We start from the raw sequence: 18644 nt of genomic DNA, 5'->3' as shown, positions 1-18644 counted from the left end.
ATAACCGTATTACACGCATCCGTAATCACATTATCATCATCATATTGTCATGCCATAATCATACAATATCGAAAATACTGGTAAGATCATGAATCGTACGATATCAGAGTAATCAGAAATACTGACAAGTCTATGAGTCATACAATATCAGAGTATGCAATACAGATCAGCTATGTAAATGAGGAGTTATAAAGAGTTAAATATCAGATGCCGAGGATGTAATGCAATATACAATTCCTGATGAGTTCACGAATACCGTCAATCGTATCTAAGTGTAGAAACATAGTAACCCAAAATGCCATACGCCGTGGATGTAATGCAATATGCAGTGCGAATGGAATGACCATGCTGAAGTGTGAAGTCGGGATGATAGTACGTAATATCGCAGGCTATGGGGCCCATCACAATGGACTTCTATCCAAACCAGTATCATACCTAATTTGGATAGTCAGACTCAATGTGGTAAACTCTTAATCTCAGGTTAGTCGCGTGCCCCAACTGAAATCCTGGCCATTGTGAAGGTACACATAACAAATAGTTGCACACCACCAGCCCGAGTGGATAGTGAATGAATGAATGAATGAGTATGCAACTCCTGCTCAATAAATCCACATATCAGTACTGTTCATCTCTGGGATCATCACCGAGGTCTAGTACACTCTACACCAACTTATCGCCCCATCAAGTGCAAGATAGGTAAGTGAAAAAGACCTCACTATCCACCTGGCCAGTAGTCAGCCAATATCTACCCGGCATGTCGATAGCAAACCCATTCACAGCTGGTCAAACTCAGCCTAGCTATGCCTACTCCCTCGGGCAGGTAAGGCCACACCCCCTCCCAATCGACCACGACACAGTGGGAGACATAGCCTACTGGTATATGGCCCTTATGCACTCATATATATATCCACTCGGTCTCGACGTTGGGGCATCCTCTTGTACCAAGAGGGTTTAGGGATTTTCACCAAGGGCCATTTATGGCAGCCCGATGCTAATAACAGATTTCTGATGTCCCATCTGGCCATCCATGATATGCCTGTGAAGGCTACCGCCCTAATGTCGCTACGGCGTACAGTAATCACAACACACAATGTAAGATGCATGAGCCATACAATCCAGTCATGCATTAATCCTGAGCATACGGTGCGCTCATATGAGATAACCTCCGCCTATCAGGGAGTCTCATAACAACTGCCCAATGACATATGTAATGGTCAACCACATCTCATAACAAACATGTGAATGATGCATATGGGCATGTGTCATGATGCTATGCTATCACATACTCATAATCAGTATCAATAACTGGCATTGACAATCGACCTCGACAATGTGGACATTTAACTAACATTGCCCCCAAGGAATGGCCCACATAGAGCTTAACATATAGTGGACCCATGGCCTCACATAAGGGCCAAATATACAACACCATGGGCCTCACTCAAGAGCTTAATACACATTACGATAGGCATCTCACATGGGCCTAATATACATCACGATGGGCTCTAATGCCTAGCCCTTAAATGCACCATAATGGGCCTCATCACATAGGCCTCATATACATCACATGGGCCTTGGCACATGGACCATAAACATGAGCCTCAAATATATCATAATGGGCTTCATATGCATCAAGTGGGCTGCATCAATGGGCCTCATACATATCAAGTGGGCTGCATCAATGGGCCGCACTAATGGAGCAACCGCTTTACTAAACTTTCACATAGTCAGGCGGCTAGAATCACAATTTCACATCGTTTAACAGTCACCTAAGCACCACATAATCATATGGTTGGGCCACACATTCCTCACTTACCCACATGATTTACGGCTATCCACGTCACGCATGATCACAAGATTTATGAGCTACATATTCAACATCATTTTGCCAAATCTAGCTGTCATTCATCTCGTCAGTGACCATATGGTTAAGGGCCACATCATTCATAAATCTACTTAGGCAAGTAGTCACAAAATTGCCCTAATTTCAAACAGTTAGGTGGGCTATAAAAATCACACACTCACATTGTGTGGTGGCCCACACAACTTCCACCAGTTCACACGACTAGTTGGGCCACCCAAAATCCCAAATTCCTATAGTGTAGTGATCCACATGATTCCTACCAACTGATGGTCTAAATGAGGAATAACTATTACAATGGATACCATGAAAACAACTTAGATTCCATTAAATATATAGGCAGCCCCACACTCTAAAATGATCTCATCAAAATAGATGAATGGCTGGCAAAACATGTATATTAGGTGGCTCATGATCGGTTAAAAAAAGAATAGATGGATAGATTTCTCACAAACATTACTGCAGCTCTAGGAAATATTTAACGGTGGACAAGTGATTAATATTGCTCCTGTGGCATGAGATTTGGATCTGACTAGTCTATGGGACCATACCCTAAAATGATAAGGATAAACAGATGAATGGCATGGATCTGCATCATAAAATGATTTCATCAAAATTGATGAATGGCTGGTAAAACATGCATATTAGGTGGCCCATGATCGGTTCAAAAAAGAATAGATGGATAGATTTCTCACAAACATTACTGTAGCTCTAGGAAATATTTAATGGTGGACAAGTGATCAATATTGCTCCCGTGGCATGAGATTTGGATCTAATTAGTCTATGAGACCATACCCTAAAATGATAAGGATAAACCGATGAATGACATGGATCTACATCATAAAATGAATCTACATCATAAAATGAATTCATCAAAATAGATGAATGGATGGTAAAACATGTATATTAGGTGGCCCATGATCGGTTAAAAAAAGAATAGATGGATAGATTTCTCACAAACATTACTGCAGCTCTAGGAAATATTTAACGGTGGACAAGTGATCAATATTGCTCCCATGGCATGAGATTTGGATCTGACTAGTCTATGGGACCATACCCTAAAATGATAAGGATAAACAGATGAATGGCATGGATCTACATCATATTACAAGGTGGAGTCCATGATCAAGGAAGCATCCTGGCATATAGGAGGCACACTAGAGCCTAAGAATTTCCAATGGTTATTACTACTGTTTCTACTTACAGCGTGGCCCACCTAAAATTGAGTTCTACTTCATCTTGTGTCCACAGGCAGGAGGTGGGCCCACTTCCCAAGTGACTGGAAATATAGGTAGTGTGGGTATACAACACATGCACTTAGGTGGGCTCCACATGCTTCACGTTATGTCCAGGGAAGTTTTCATTGGTAAGCATGCAACTCCCTTTCCTTATTATTATTATTATTATTATTATTATTATATTTTGTATAATTGTGGGTCCTATTGACATGGTGGGGTCCACCCCATGAACAGTTTGTACAACAAACAACATCATAGTTGATATCACCCATTGGATGAACGACATGGCTATAAGGTACATACATCGGGTGGGGCCCTCAACACATGCATGGTCTAAATGATGGATGACCTGGATATAAAATACATGTAACGATTTGGCTCCGTTGTCCAATGACCAACCCAACTTTGGTGGCAGTTACACATCACGGTAGAACTCAAGGGACTTAATGGTAGGGATTTTTATTCCCACTGTTTCTTATAGTGTGGTCCACCTAATGCGTGGATCTACCTCATTCTTTTACTCATGACTTTAAATGGTCTGAAGGAGTGGATGAATGGCCCAGATATACTTTTCATCACCAAGGTGGGCCCCAGAAAAATCTGAGCATTTTTTTAGTACAATTTCCACTGTCCAAGTAGCATGGCCTGCATGAGCTTCTAATCGGCCTGATTTTTTATACTGTGCAATGGATGGGGCTGGTAAGATGGATGAATGGTGTGGATTTAGCACATACATCATGGTGTGGCCATGATCAGCCCCACAAAACTTTACCCCAAAGGTGGGCCTGCCCTCTCTGGACGTCCAGGGAGAAAGTCACCTCCTTCACGCCCTTTTTTTTATTTTTATATTTCACATCAAGGTGGGTCACTTGAGAGATCTAGTCCATCCATTGTGTGTGTCCCACTTGGTGGAGGGGTCAGTCCAAGTTTTAGGTGCATTAAAATTTCAGGTGGGCCCCAACAAGTACTTTTATATGTTTTAGCATGTCTTCACATGATATTTGATGGTGTGGGCCACCTGAGTTCCTTGTACGGCTGATTTTTAGGGGATCCCACCATTTAAAGGGGATCCATCAAATGCACGATGCTAATGTTTGACATACATCATAGTGGGGCCTATGGCTGGGACCCACGGTCCCTGCCCATTCCAAGTTGCAGTTGCTGCAGCGTCCTTGGACGCTGGACGTCAGCAGTAAGGGGCATCGAATTTGTAGCATGTTTTGATGCACAGAAACCTCACAGCGGGCCCTAACAGTTTAACACTATTAAAATAGTATTTTTTTGATGGTTTGACCTACCAGAGATTTGGATTGACTTCATTTTTTGACTCAATGCCTAAAATGATCTGAAAAATAGGATGAATGGTGTGGATCAGATACTTATATCATGGTGGGGCCTGTCATGGGCCCCACACTTCTCCCTTTACTAGCAGCAACAAGGACGCTGGCTGCTGCAGCGTCCTTTGGATGCTGGCAGCAACAACGTCCATGACATTTAATTATTTATTTTTGTTGTGCACATGTGTGGACGGGGGTGTGTGTGTGAGTGTGTGGCCAGCCTAATGGGCCACACTTTGGGCGGTTTGGATGGCCTACAAAATTCTAGTGGGGCCCATTATCAATAGGTCCCACATAAAGTCTATAAAAAATTATTTTAATTATTATTCTTTTTATATGTATTCTCTCATGAATCCACACCATTAAACACATCATTATCATATCATCACCATTATTGATTATCTTTTTATATGTACTCTCCTATGTATCCACACCATTGATCACATCGTTATCATCAAATCGTCACCACTAATAATCATACAAATAATAAAAAAGAAAACAAACCAAGAGTGGAGTGGGTGTACTCACCTTGATGGATTAGATGGATGGTTGAGATGGATGGAAGGAATGGGATTGATGGAGTTGATGGCCCACCAAAATCACTCCTCTCTCTCTCTCTTGTGTAGAAAAATGGTGAAATGCTAAGGGATGAATGACTATTTGTAGAGAAATTGTTAAAATGCAGTTAGATTCAATTAATGTGATCTTGGTTAGCTTAGACTAATATTATGACAATTAATTCATGATTTGTAATTAATGGTGGATTAAAGGAGCATGGGATGGCATGGTGTGATGATGTCATACATAGGGTATGGAATGGAGAGAAGTTGACTTGCATGCACATGAGAGAGGGGAGGTATGGGTGTGTGACATCACACACATGGGTAAAGATTCTCTCACCCATGTGTGGCATGTGCATGTGTGCATGGCATGTGTTGTGCACATGTGTGGAATGAAGTACATGGCGCCATGCGCACATGATACACTAATAATTCTTCACGGAGTATCTCACTAACGGAGTATCGTACACATGCACGGGTGGTACCTACGCAATCGCAGCGACGGGGCAGTTGATATGAAATAGGTTTCGAATCCTTGGGGATCCGGTCAGTCAGGTGTGTACTATGCTCGGCAAGTCCAGGTTTGGCCAAGGGCATCAATCATCATGCGCATAAGCATAGGAATGGTACGGAATGGACGGGGTCTTACATTAGACACCACCAGAAATCCTCAGAGTTAATTGAAGTTATGGCTGCCAATCAACCAGCTAATCAACCTCTAAATCCACCTCAACCTATGGTTAAGAAAATCCAAGATGAAAACGAGGTGCATTAAGCACCCCCGCCTCATACTTTATGAGATTATTTGCAACCGACGAGGGTGAGCACCCTCCTGTATGATTTTTTAAGAAAATATAGGACATGGATATCAAGCCCGGGGTGATCCTAATCCTTCCAAAATTCTATGGACTTAAATTTGAAAATTCATATTTACACATGAAAGAGTTTAATGAGATTATAACCACTTTATATTTTCTGAACGTGTCTGAGGATACGGTCAGGCTGAAACTCTTTCCCTTTTCTTTGAAAGAGAGAGCTAAGACGTGGTTGCACCCACTACGTCCACGATCTATTAGTGGATAGAACGACATGACAAGGGAGTTCATTAAGATCATATCATAAAACGAACACCCTTAGAAAATCAATTATGAACTTCGCCCAGAAGGAAGATGAAACAATTTTCCAACGTTAGGAGTGGTTCAAGGATCTTGTCAATTCATGCCCACAACATGGTTTTGAAACTTAATGAATAACAAGTTTTTTTTTACGATGGCCTGACTTCTTCGATGCGTCAAATAGTCGAGCCAATGTTTAATGGGGAATTTATGAACAAAGAGGTCAATGATGTGTGAGATTATTTTGACAAACTTGTTGAAAACACACAATCATGGGACATCTCCCTAAAATCTGGCACCACTTCTAAGCCTACTCAATCAAAGGAGAGGGATGGAATATATCTTCTAAAAGAAGATGATGATATAAATGTTAAAGTGGCTAATCTCACAAGAAAACTCGAGGCCATGGAACTAAAGAATGACAAGGCTAAGGAAACTGTTTGTGGTATTTGTGCTTGTAACATTCACACAACTGAAAATTGTCCAACAATACCTGCTTTTCAAGAGGTACTAAATGAGCAATCTAATGCCGTGAACAATTACCAAAGACCTTTCAGTGAATCCACTTCTAATACATACAATTCTAGTTGGAGAAATCATCCATACTTCAGTTGGAGGAATGGATAAACTGCTTCTCCTCAAGGATTCCCTAATCAAATTCTAAGTCAAGGGAAACCTCAAGAGGATCTAGTTCGAAAGCATCTTCAAAATCAAGAGCATTTCAATCAAGACATGCTACAAGCCTTTCAAGACCTTACAAAGGCCATATAAGGACTTGAGACAAAATATGATTGGGGAAAAAGGAAGCCTTCTAGCTCGACCTCTTCCCAATCCAAAATAGCAATATGAAGTCAGCGACCCGAGCTCTTCAAATCAAATGGAGCAAGCTAAGTCTATAACCACTCTTAGGAGTGGGAAAATAATTGACAAATTTATTCCGATAAGGGCTGAAAAGTCCAAGGACTCGGAAGAGGACAATAATGATGGACCTAGCAACACTCCACATGAGTTAGAACCTGAACTTCAAGACAAGCTGATTGCTCTATTTTCCCAATGGTTAGTTGCACCAAAACCTCTCTCTAACTCTCAAGACATTCTAGAGGTGCTGAAAAAAGTGAAGGTCAATATTCCTCTACTAGATGCTGTTAAACAAATACCTTCATATGCCAAATTTCTGAAAGACTTATGTACGACTAAAAGACGATAAAATATTCAAAAGAAAATATTTTTAATAGAAAAAGTGAGTGTCATCTTAAAGTAAGATGTGCCATAGAAGTATAAAGATCCTGGTAGCCCAACCATCACTTGTGTAATTGGAAATTACCGGATTGAGCACGAACTTCTTAACTTAGGAGCAAGCATAAATCTGATCCCTTACTCTGTCTACAAACAACTGGGTCTAGGTGAATTAAAACCCACCCAGACCACATTACAACTTGTCGATCGCTCAGTTTGTATACCAAGAGGGATAATTGAGGATGTGTTGGTCCATGTTGATAAATTCTACTACCCAGTAGATTTTATCATCCTGGATACTCAACCCATCGTGGACATGAGCACTCAAATTCCAGTCATTCTTGGTCACCCATTCCTTGCCACATCAAATGCAATCATTACTTATAGGAATGGAGTCATGAATTTGTCTTTTAGGAATATGACATTGGAGCTCAATATCTTTTTCAATATGAGCAAACAAGCAGAGGATGATGACGATGCCCAGGATATTGACTTGATTGATTCTTTCGTGGAAGATAGAACACTTCTGACCTTATCCTCTGACTCTCTAGAGACATACATGGTTCACTCCCATGATTTATATGATGATATGATTAGGGATATGGGAACCTTACTGGATACCATGCCGGTACTTGAAGTTAACTGGTGGAGGCCACAATTTGAAGAATTACTCCAAACTGATGTAATGCCTCTACCGTCTAACCTCAACGCATTGAAACTTGACCTAAAACCTTTACCCTCTGATTTGAAATATGTCTATTTAGGTCAGGATGAGACATACCGAGTGGTAATTTCTTCCCACCTTGAGCACAAAGAAGCCCTTAGATGGTCGATTGCTGACCTCAAGGGCATTGACCCTTTAATTTGTACTCACTACATTTATTTAAAGGATAATGCAAAAACCTCCCAGCAACCACAACGTAGACTAAATCCAAATATGAAGGAAGTGGTTAAAGCCGAGGTTCTTAAGCTATTGGATGTGGGTATCATCTATCCTATATCCGATAGTCAATGGGTGAGTCCAACTTAAGTGGTCCCCAAGAAGTCTGGAATCACCATCGTAGCCACAGCCGATAACGAGCTCGTACCAACCAGAGTTACTACTGGTTGGAGAATGTACATTGACTATAGGAAATTGAATACCATCATACGGAAGGACCACTTTCCTTTGCCCTTCATCGATCAAATTTTAGAAAGGCTAGCTAGTCATTCTTATTACTATTTCCTTGACAGATATTTAGGTAACAATCAGATCGAGACAACCCTTAAAGATCAGGAAAAGACAACATTTACATGCCCTTATGGCACCTTTGCTTAACGAAGGATATCATTCGGGCTATGCAATTCTCCTGCCGCTTTTTAACGTTGTATGTTGAGTATTTTTTCTGATATGGTGGGACAATACTCAGAGGTCTTCATGGATGATTTCTTGGTCTTTAATCCATCCTTCAACGAATGTTTGGAAAATTTGAAAAATGTGCCGAAGTGATGTGAGGAAAAGAACTTGGTACTGAATTGGGAAAAGTGTCACTTCATGGTTTGTAAGGGAATTGTCCTTGGACATATCATCTCGTCCAAAGGAATTGAGGTACATAAGGCTAAGATTCATCTTATCTCTAACTTACCTTCACCCAAGAACATACGAGACGTGCGATCCTTCCTAGGACACACCAGATTTTACAGACGAGTCATAAAAGACTTATCCTTTATGCAATCTACTTCAAAAGGATGTACCATATGAGTGGACTGTGCAATGCCAGGAAGCTTTCACTAAGTTAAAGGGCATGTTAGCCATCGCACCTATCATGTACCACCCGATTGGAGCATTCCTTTTAAAATTATGTGTGATGCGTCTGACTATGTTCGTGGGGTGGTGTTAGGCCAAAGAAAATAAAAGAAGCCCTATGTTATACACTACGTAAGTAAAAACTTAAATCCTACCCAAGTGAATTATTCCACTATGGAGAAGGAACTCTTAGCCACAGTATTTGCTTTAGAAAAATTTAGGTCCTACTTGATTGAATCCAAGATCATCATCTACACTAATCATGCGACGCTCAAGTATCTTCTTTCTAAGAATGATGTTAAGCCCCGCTTAATAAGATGGATCCTTCTACTCCAAGAATTTGATTTGGAAATAAAAGATAAAAAGGGAGTAGAGAACGTAGGGTTAACCATCTTTTTCGCCTTGATTTCTCTGATTCCCTTGAGACGACACATATAAATGACATGTTCCCTGATGAACAATTATTTAAAGTCTCCCACTCATCTTGGTAAGTTGATATCACTAATTATCTTGTTACAGGTTTCACGCCAACACATTGGACTGCGCAAGATAAGAAAAAAATTCTTTGCTGAGGTATGCAATTTTTTTGGGATGATCCATATTTGTTTAAATATTGCCTAGACCAAATCTTAAGGAGATGTGTGCTAGATAAGGAACACCAAAGTGTCATCTCTTTTTATCATTCTTAGGCTTGTGGTGGTCACTTTTCTGCTAAGAGGACCACGCCCAAGATTCTATAGTGCAGTGTTTACTGGCCCACTATGTTCAATGACACTCATGAGTTTTGCAAAGCTTGTGAGCGTTGTCAGAAATTGGGAGCTTTGTCTTATAGAAATATGATGCCTTTAAATCTCATTCTGATCATAGAGGCATTTGATTGTTAGGGCATCAATTTCATGGGACCATTCCCCCAATCCTTTGGAAATTTATACAATTTGCTAGCAGTAAATTATGTCACTAAATTGGTCGAGGTGATCCCATGCTGGAACAATGACCATCAAACAGTCATTAAATCTTAAAAGAAAACATCATTTTTCGGTTCAGAATGCCTCGAGCCATCATTAGTGATGGAGTTCACATCTCTGTAATAGGCCATTTGCGAACTTAATGAAGAAATATGACATCTCTCATAAGGTGAGCACTCTATACCACCCACAAATGAGTGGGCATGCTAAGATTTTCAACAGGGAAATTAAACATATTTTGTAAAAGACGGCTAACCCTAACTGTAAGGATTGGTCAATTCGATTGACCGATGCTTTATAAGCTTACCGTACTGCATTCAAGGCCCCTATTGGAATGTCTCCCTTTAGACCTATCTATGGGAAGGCTTGCCACTTACCTGTGGAGTTGGAACATAGAGCCTACTGGACTATTAAAAATCTGAACTTTAATTTCAACAACGCTGGCTCACTACGCAAACTTCAGTGGAATGAACTTAAAGAAATCTAGAACAATGCATATGAGAATTTAAAATTTTACAAGGACAGAATGAAGGTGTTTCATGACCAATACATTCTTCGAAAATAATTTACACCAGGTCAGAAAGTCCTTTTATACAATTCTCGGTTACATCTTTTTTCGGGTAAACTCCAATCTCGTTAGACCGACCCTTTCACTGTTACTAATGTTTATCCTCATTGGGCCATCGAGATTCAGAATCCAAATAATGGCAATGCCTTCAAAGTGAATGGACATCATTTAAAGCCATTTGTTGAGCAATTTGATTCAAAGGACACATCCATAACTCTAACTAATCCTATTGATCAGGATTGACCTCCTAGTCTGACGGGGGTATAGTTAAGTTTACTGTTTTCTGCTATTTAGGATAGTTTGCTTTTTCATTGTTTAGGATAGTTTCCTTTTCGTTGTTTAGGATAGTTTGCTTACCGTCTGTTTAAGTTTTTTTTGTGTTAACCCATCTTCACACGAAAATCATTAGAAAAGCCTCAAAATTCCTTCTTCAAGTATTATCTTTCCATCACTTCCCTTTTCTTTTCATTGCCTCTTTTGCAGTACATGCTTATTTCTTTTACATTGAGGACAATGTAGATTTTAGGTTGGGGATGGGGGATTAGGTAAAATAATTAGTGTTTTCTCAATTTTGAGCAAATATTTTAAAAAAATTTAATGTTTTAAGTTGAAATCTGTTTGGGAATCGATGAATTGTATATTTAAGAATGCTTTGAGTATGATAATAAGGTAGAGATTGAATTTTGAATTATTGGAGTTTGATCTTCTAAATAATATATCAATTACGGTTCTTGTGCTCAATTGATTAAGAGGAAGTTTAAATGTCATGTTAATATAAATCATGAGACATTCAAATTGTTTTCTGTGAATAATGCTAGAATTTCTGACTATTACTATGTGAATCATTGATAGACGGTGAGAATCAAGTCTGGAGAATTTTATCCACCGTAAAAGAAGAAAAGAACCAGTTAAAAAACACGAGATTGACAAAAAGGTCAAGTATAGTGAAAAGACTGAAAAGACTGAATGAATACAAATGACCGTCGATAAAAAATCAAAAACTAGAAAAGAAGGAGAAGGGGATAAGTTCGGAATCAATACTTGAGTTCAAATCAATCTTGAAGTGATGAGCATGGCTAACAGGATGAACACATATTATGTTTATGGGAAGTGAGTTGATTTTCACTGAGCACATTGAAGAACATGATATCTCGACTTATACTTTAATTCGATTGATAAAGAATCTGTTTGATAGATCACTTATATGATTCAACTCTAGGTTTTCAAAATCTCATTTTCTTACCTTAATTCTACTCATTCATACTTAAGTGCATAAAAGATTGTTTTCCTAAAGAGGTTTTGGACATTGAGCATTGAGGCTTATTTCACGCATACTTTGCTCAGGACTAGCAAAATGTTGGTTGGTGATTATGTTGAGGGTCAAATAATGCATATTATCCCCCATTTATATCTTGGTTTTATGAACATGATACTACTTAATGTTATATTTTATGCATGTTTGTGTTGCAAGGTGAATCTGAGAGCTTGGATTGAAAAGAATGCTAAAAGCATGGATTTAGTGCTCAAGAATCACCAAGGCAGAGGGATCTTAAGAGACCACGAATGGAGAATTTTCATGCCTAAGATCCAAGGAAACCAAGTACAAAGGATGGAGAAAAGATCAGCAAAGGCACAAGTTAAACAACAGAAAAACAGGACATTTCGGTGCAACTTAAGCCAACTTGGTGCCACTAAAAATGCACAAAATAGTCCAGCAAGAAAACAGTTTAATTTGGTGCCACCTAAGCTTAATTTGGTGTCACCGAAGCCAATTTTGGTGCCCCTAAGCCAATTTCGGTGCCACCTAAGCTTAATTCAGTGCCACCGAAGCCAATTTCAGTGCCACCTAAGTACTCTACACAATACAATTTCAGATGTGATAAATTTTCAGATACGATTTCGACGCCATCGAAATTGCACAGAATTGTCGATGCAGATTGCGTAACTTGAGGTGGTTTGCGAAAATTCCAAGTCGATGCGTAAGTGGGGGATTCACAACTATAAATAGGAGTCCCTAGGACATTCCTAGGCATCTTATAAGGTTCAAGGAGTGGAGCAAAAGGGTGGAGCCTCCATCCAAGACCTTTCTTCTCCATTCTTTAGTTTGTTTTATGCTTTGTTTGAGAGACTTTATTTCAATCATGTCTATGGTTGGCTAAACCTCTTAGCTAAGGATAAGAGGTGAAGCCTTAGCGTGATTGGGATGTTTACTTTGCTTGATCATGTTTATGTTTGAACTTCATTGAATTCTAGTTGATTCTAAGGAATATTTTCAGTTTTTAATGGTTTGTTATGACTCAAATTACAATAGATCTGCAATAGTTACATATATTCTTTTCTATTTGAGATTGTGGATTCGGTAAATCCTATTGTTTGTCATCGTCCCATGGGCATGGTTTGGTGATGGAATCCCTTCAAGTTCACCACAATTCTCCTTCATTGAGGCTAGATCAATGAGAGGCTCTGAGATTTGACTATCTCTTCTTCCAACTTGATAGGAGAGGACTCTAATTCTAATTGGATCTCTTAAATTAAGCAAGGTAGCATCTCAATTGCTACAAGTGGATCCTTGGCACCTTAGTTCCCACTTTTAATTAATACTTTACTCATTATTCAAAATTACTCATTTTAATTCAGATTTCTGCTTTAGTTCTTCATCTAACTCTAGTTCAAGTTAAATTCAGAAGACACATAAGTTTAGTCCTTGTGGATTCGACCTCGGTCTCACTGAGATTATTACTACATCGCGACCCTACACTTGGGGTTGTGAACAAATTGCGATCTAAATTCAATAACCATGACAATAAGAGCTAAAAAGTAAGGCTAAGTCCTAGAGGGAAGGGGGGGTGAATAGGACCTTTTAGAATTTTCTAAATTAAATTGTTAAAGTCCACCTCCATTACCTTAATCAATCACGCAATACACACACACACACACACACACCAATTTACCTCAACTCTAAAACATGGGTATTGTTGAGAAATCTTGTTAGCCTTCCCTAGATCTTTGAGTACCTACACAAGGAACAGACAAAGGAGACCCTGGCTGGTGCAGGGGACCCTCTGATGCATAAGTCAGGTAAGGAATCTGGGTCTAGTTGTGAATGCGGTTTTAAGTTTAAGATTGTGCGTACTTTCACCATCAGGGACGCTCCTATTTATAGGTAGGAGAGGGCGATTGTCACGCCGCAAATTCTGGAACCGGGCTCACAAAATTTCCGATCACCAAATCTGGTGTCGACAGCCTCCGTAGTACCCCATTCTGAACTCCCAGCACTCATATACTGGATTTCGATCTTGGGATCCTACAAGGAGGATTTTCAACATAAATTTTTTTAATAGGTAGTCTAACCCAGACACAAACAATAACATCACCACATATCCACTATAATAATAAAAACTTTAGAGTATAATACATAAAGGGGAAATACAAGATAGATATCAAAAACTCTAAAAGTTCAGCCGCACGCTCCTGCCTTAGTACTGCTTCGTCCTAGCGTCACCTGCACGTAACGGTTGTGCATAAGCTTACAGGAAGCTTAGAGGGTGGTGTAAGTGTGTGCGCAATACATGTGTCATGCAAAAAATATTAGAGTAATGTGAAAAATGTTGGCAAGTCCATGAATGCTATCAGGCATATCAAGGCTATGCGATGCAAGGCATGAATGTTGTCAGCCATACCAAGGCTATGCGATGTAAGGCACGAATGTTGTCGGTCATACCAAGGCTATGTGATGCAAGGCCTACATAGCCAAATGTCATATGCGAGATGCAACGCAAGTACACCAGTCCTCAACTGGATCCACATATCAGTACAATTCCTCTCTCAAGTATGACCGGGGCCTAGTGCACTTTCACATTGACTACCCCTCCCCCATACACGCAACCAAGTGAGTGTAAGAGACCTCACTATCCACCTGGCCAATAGTCTGCCAATATCTACCTGACTCATCGATAACAGACCCATTTCTCGAGCTAGTCAAACTCAACCTAGCTATGCCCCCTTCACCCGGATGGGTAAGGTCACAACCTCTTCCAACTGACCACGATATAGTGAGAGGCGCAACCTACTGGTATTTGGCACTCGGGCGCTCATGCATCCACTCGGTCTCGAAGTTGGAGCAACCTCCTGATACCATAAGGGTTTTGGGACTTTCACCCAAGGACATTCTAAGTGCCCCTGTGCTAGAACCAAATATTTTTAGTGTCCAATCCTGTCATCCATGATACATCTGTGGAAGCCATAGCCCTAATGTCACTAGGGCGTACAGTGATCATGTCAGACAGAATGCGAAATGCATGAATCACACCATCCAGTCATGCATCAAATCCTATGCATACCGTACGCTCATGTGGGGCAACTCTGTCTCTTAGGGAGTCCTATAAACATCGAGCCTAATGGCATATGTTATGATCAATCACTCCTCACAACAAGCATATAAATGATGCGTATGGGCATGTATCGTGATGCTCTATTAGGTATATCTAACGGTGATGTTGTACTCTCCTACAATCAATAAATAGCTTAAATGACATACTTCTATCAAGGATAGACCTCATGGGTAAGACTAATATATATAACAAGGGGAGTCAAGAGGATAGGCCTAAGTACAAAGAGTAAGTTTCCTCACCCTCTCCATCACGTAGTAAACCGGGCTTCCTATGAGGCCCAATAAGCATAAGATGGGCTTTATGGCTTGGATAAATCTATAAGACATGATGAAAGCACCATCAATAATGGGGGCCCAACAGTTTGGATTAGCCCACTAAGAGAAGATGAGAATGGGCCTAACAATGGGCCCTAGGGAGGTTTACAACATGGACATTTAACCACCATTGCCTCCTAGAGTGCGGCCTACTATAGAAACTATCTCACAATGGGGCCCATGGCCCTTATACAATCTGGAAAATGGATGGGCCTCTAGGGATAGCCCATATGATCCAGCAAAATAGATGGGCATCAAGTGCAACACATACATCATAATGGGCGCATGGGGCAGCCCATATGATCCAACAAAATAGATGGGCAGCAAGTGCAACACATACATCATAATGGTCCTCACAAATTAGCCCATGATCTAGCAAAATGGATGGGCAACATGTACATACAACAAGGTGGGCTCAATAGCTGGACGGCCAGTCCATCTAGGCCTGCTAGAAGTCCAGAAATCTAAACAGTCTGGTCCTCATTCACACAGATGGTAGGTGGGCCTTACAAGGTTCTGATGGGGTCCAAGATCTCAGAAAAATGGAGGTATAGTGTGTATACATTACACTTTCAACATGGTGGACCTCTCAACTTTACAAAGGGCAAAGCCAGTTGGGGCCTTGCTGGACATCCAGCCCTTCCAGCTTTTTGGTCCCACTGGGCATCCAGAAGATGGGCATCTAGATGAAATGCATAATTCATGGTTGCATATACATGTCACAATGGGTTTTACCAGATGAACAACATGGATACAACACATACATCAGGGTGGGCCTACTGCTGGACGGTCAGTCCAGCAGCGTCCCAGTCCTGCTGGACATCCAAAGGGGTGGACAGTCTGGCTAGAACACAACATAAGGTGGGCCTCATCAGTGGGCCGGTCCAACTGGGACGTGGACCGAGCCCCGGTGGACCACCCAATGGCTGGACAACATGGATAAACATATACATCATGGTGGTTCCCACCGTCCCAGGTTGCTGGACGGTGTGGACAAAACACTTACATCACGGCAGGTCCCACCGTCCTAGCTGCTGGACAGTGGGGATACAATATATACATCAAGGTGGGTCCACGTAGGTGGCCCACCAGTCAAACCAAGCTGACATTTGTATTTTCCCCGTGTCCAGGCCTATCCAAACGGACAGGCAGCAGGGCCTGCCCACTAGACAGATAGTGTGGATAAAATACATTACAATGGGCCGCTGGCCCTGGACAGTCTGGATACAATGCATCATGGTGGTGTCCATGTAGTAGGCCATACGGCCCCGCACCGAGCCGATATTTATGGTTTCCTTAGATCCAGATGACCCTGCATGACCAGCTGGTCATGTAGGCCCACAATGGCCACCAACACAGTCCACTTGCCGAACTGTGTGGATAAAATATGTACATCAAAGTGGGGTCCACGTAGTGGCCCACTGAGCTTGGAATTAAGCTAATATTTGTGTTTGCCTCTCCATCTGAGCCTGTGTGACCGACTGACCACACAGGCCCAGAAATGTGCAGTAGATGGGCATGTTCGCTGGAAAATGGGCATCCCACTAGATGGACGGTCTGGATATTACATGCATCATCAGGTGGGCCACACAACATCATAGAAAGAGAGAGAGAGAGAGAGAGAGAGAGAGAGAGACGGTTGTGGGAGGAGCTCCACCACTATGAGCCCCTCTACGCACCATACATACATTAAGATGGGTCACATCCATGTGTGGTCCCTCAAATCAACAATCAAGGTGGGGATGCCATCCCCACCATAAGCTCAAGGATCTAGATGATCCCTTTTACATACTAGATATCAAAGAAGCATCATGATGGGGTACATGGAGAATGGCCACATCATGGTACATGCATGCAAGCATGGTGGGCCATTGGCCATACCTAGGGACCAAGATGGGATCCCTACCATTGATTGGTAGGTCCCACTTGCCCTCATGTAAGAAAATGGACAGATCTAGCCTAAGAATGCACCCACCTCTCCTCTTCTTGCTCCTTAGTATTCCAAATCTCCTAAGGTGCTTCTTCAATGGTGGAGATGGTGTTTCAATGGTTGGATTAGGTGGGATTTAGCTAGGAAGAGGGCTGGTGAGATGGGTTTTCTCTTCTCTTACTTGGACGTCTAAGGCCTCTTAATTGCAAAATGAGGAAGAAAGGGAGGGAGAGAGAGGTATAAGAAAGCGATGATGAGGTTGTAAGGTAATCATTGTTGTAAGAGAGCATGGGGATGCTAGTCATCATTGCTAACAAGGCATGGGTAGCTAGGGTAATGTCATCCTAGGCAAGGTAGGCTAGGATGATGTCATAGTCATAATTGCTCTTATAGAGAATCTACTTTACCTAGAATCTTTGGCACTGCAACATGCAGTATATGGCCGAGATCATGCGCGGGTCATATCTCTTAGTCTAGGTATCGTATTGGTGCGCAAGACACAGCGTTGGAACCGCGGCAACGGCATGGTTGCAATGGTATAGGTTTTGGGTTGAATCGACTCGGGTATACGAGATGCGACTTAAGGTCGCTCGTAAACGTAGTCTACAGTTTGCAGGTTGTAGAAATTTGATGGAGATAATCGCGAGGTCCTAAGAAATGGTATGATATTAGGACACAGGCCTTACAGGGATGGAGTAGGAGGCGGTCTATTCATTTGGTAGGTGCATATTATAGAAGGATTCATATCTCATACGTGTCGGGACGATCTCCTGAGATCTTTGGATAAGTTCTCGGTCATATCTGTGTTATGGCCGCCCTACTAGATCCTTGGCTGCGATTTCACGTAGACACTGTTGAGACCGGGTCGAAACTAGTAGAAGGAGAGTTATGCTGACTTGGGCCTATGCCAACCTAATTCATCTGAGTAATAGTCGAGTTCCTTTTTTGCATCAGGCAGATCAGTGGGTTTTCCGACTTGCTCTCTTGAGGTGCAACAAGAGAACGAGTTCAACCTCATTTCCTACTCGGTCTGGGGCCAAAGGTTGAGTCTTTAATTATATTCATCGTTGACCAACCTGGAGAAGTGCACAGAGTTCTGACCTAACTTTATCTTATTGGTCAAACCATTTTTCCCATAACACTAAGCCCCTTACTTCTGAGCTTGCATGGCGGGATTGAGAAGTAGGTAGATATAGATCAGGTCAGACTATCTTGCACTTAGGGTGTCAGGTCTTCCTGTCATTAATGCTAGACAAGGTGGGATGCACGAGGATTGCGGTGTATTTATAATTATGGTATGGCGTGTCAGAGACTGCGTGCCATTCGAGATCACGTGCGTCGGC

General features: G+C 41.4%; 1 non-coding gene across 1 annotated transcript; it reads right to left on the bottom strand.

Annotated features, from left to right (window-relative positions):
* Positions 1–6125: 6125 nt before the first annotated feature.
* On the bottom strand, positions 6126–6232 carry LOC131235794 (small nucleolar RNA R71). Its single transcript, XR_009166315.1, has one exon. It is a non-coding gene; the product is annotated as a small nucleolar RNA R71 (small nucleolar RNA).
* Between the last annotated feature and the right edge of the window lie 12412 nt (positions 6233–18644).

The sequence above is a fragment of the Magnolia sinica genome, chromosome 19 (assembly GCF_029962835.1).
Source record: "Magnolia sinica isolate HGM2019 chromosome 19, MsV1, whole genome shotgun sequence".
Lineage (NCBI taxonomy): Eukaryota > Viridiplantae > Streptophyta > Magnoliopsida > Magnoliales > Magnoliaceae > Magnolia > Magnolia sinica.
Note: the sequence above shows the minus strand (reverse complement) of the source record. Positions and strands in the feature narration are given on the sequence as shown.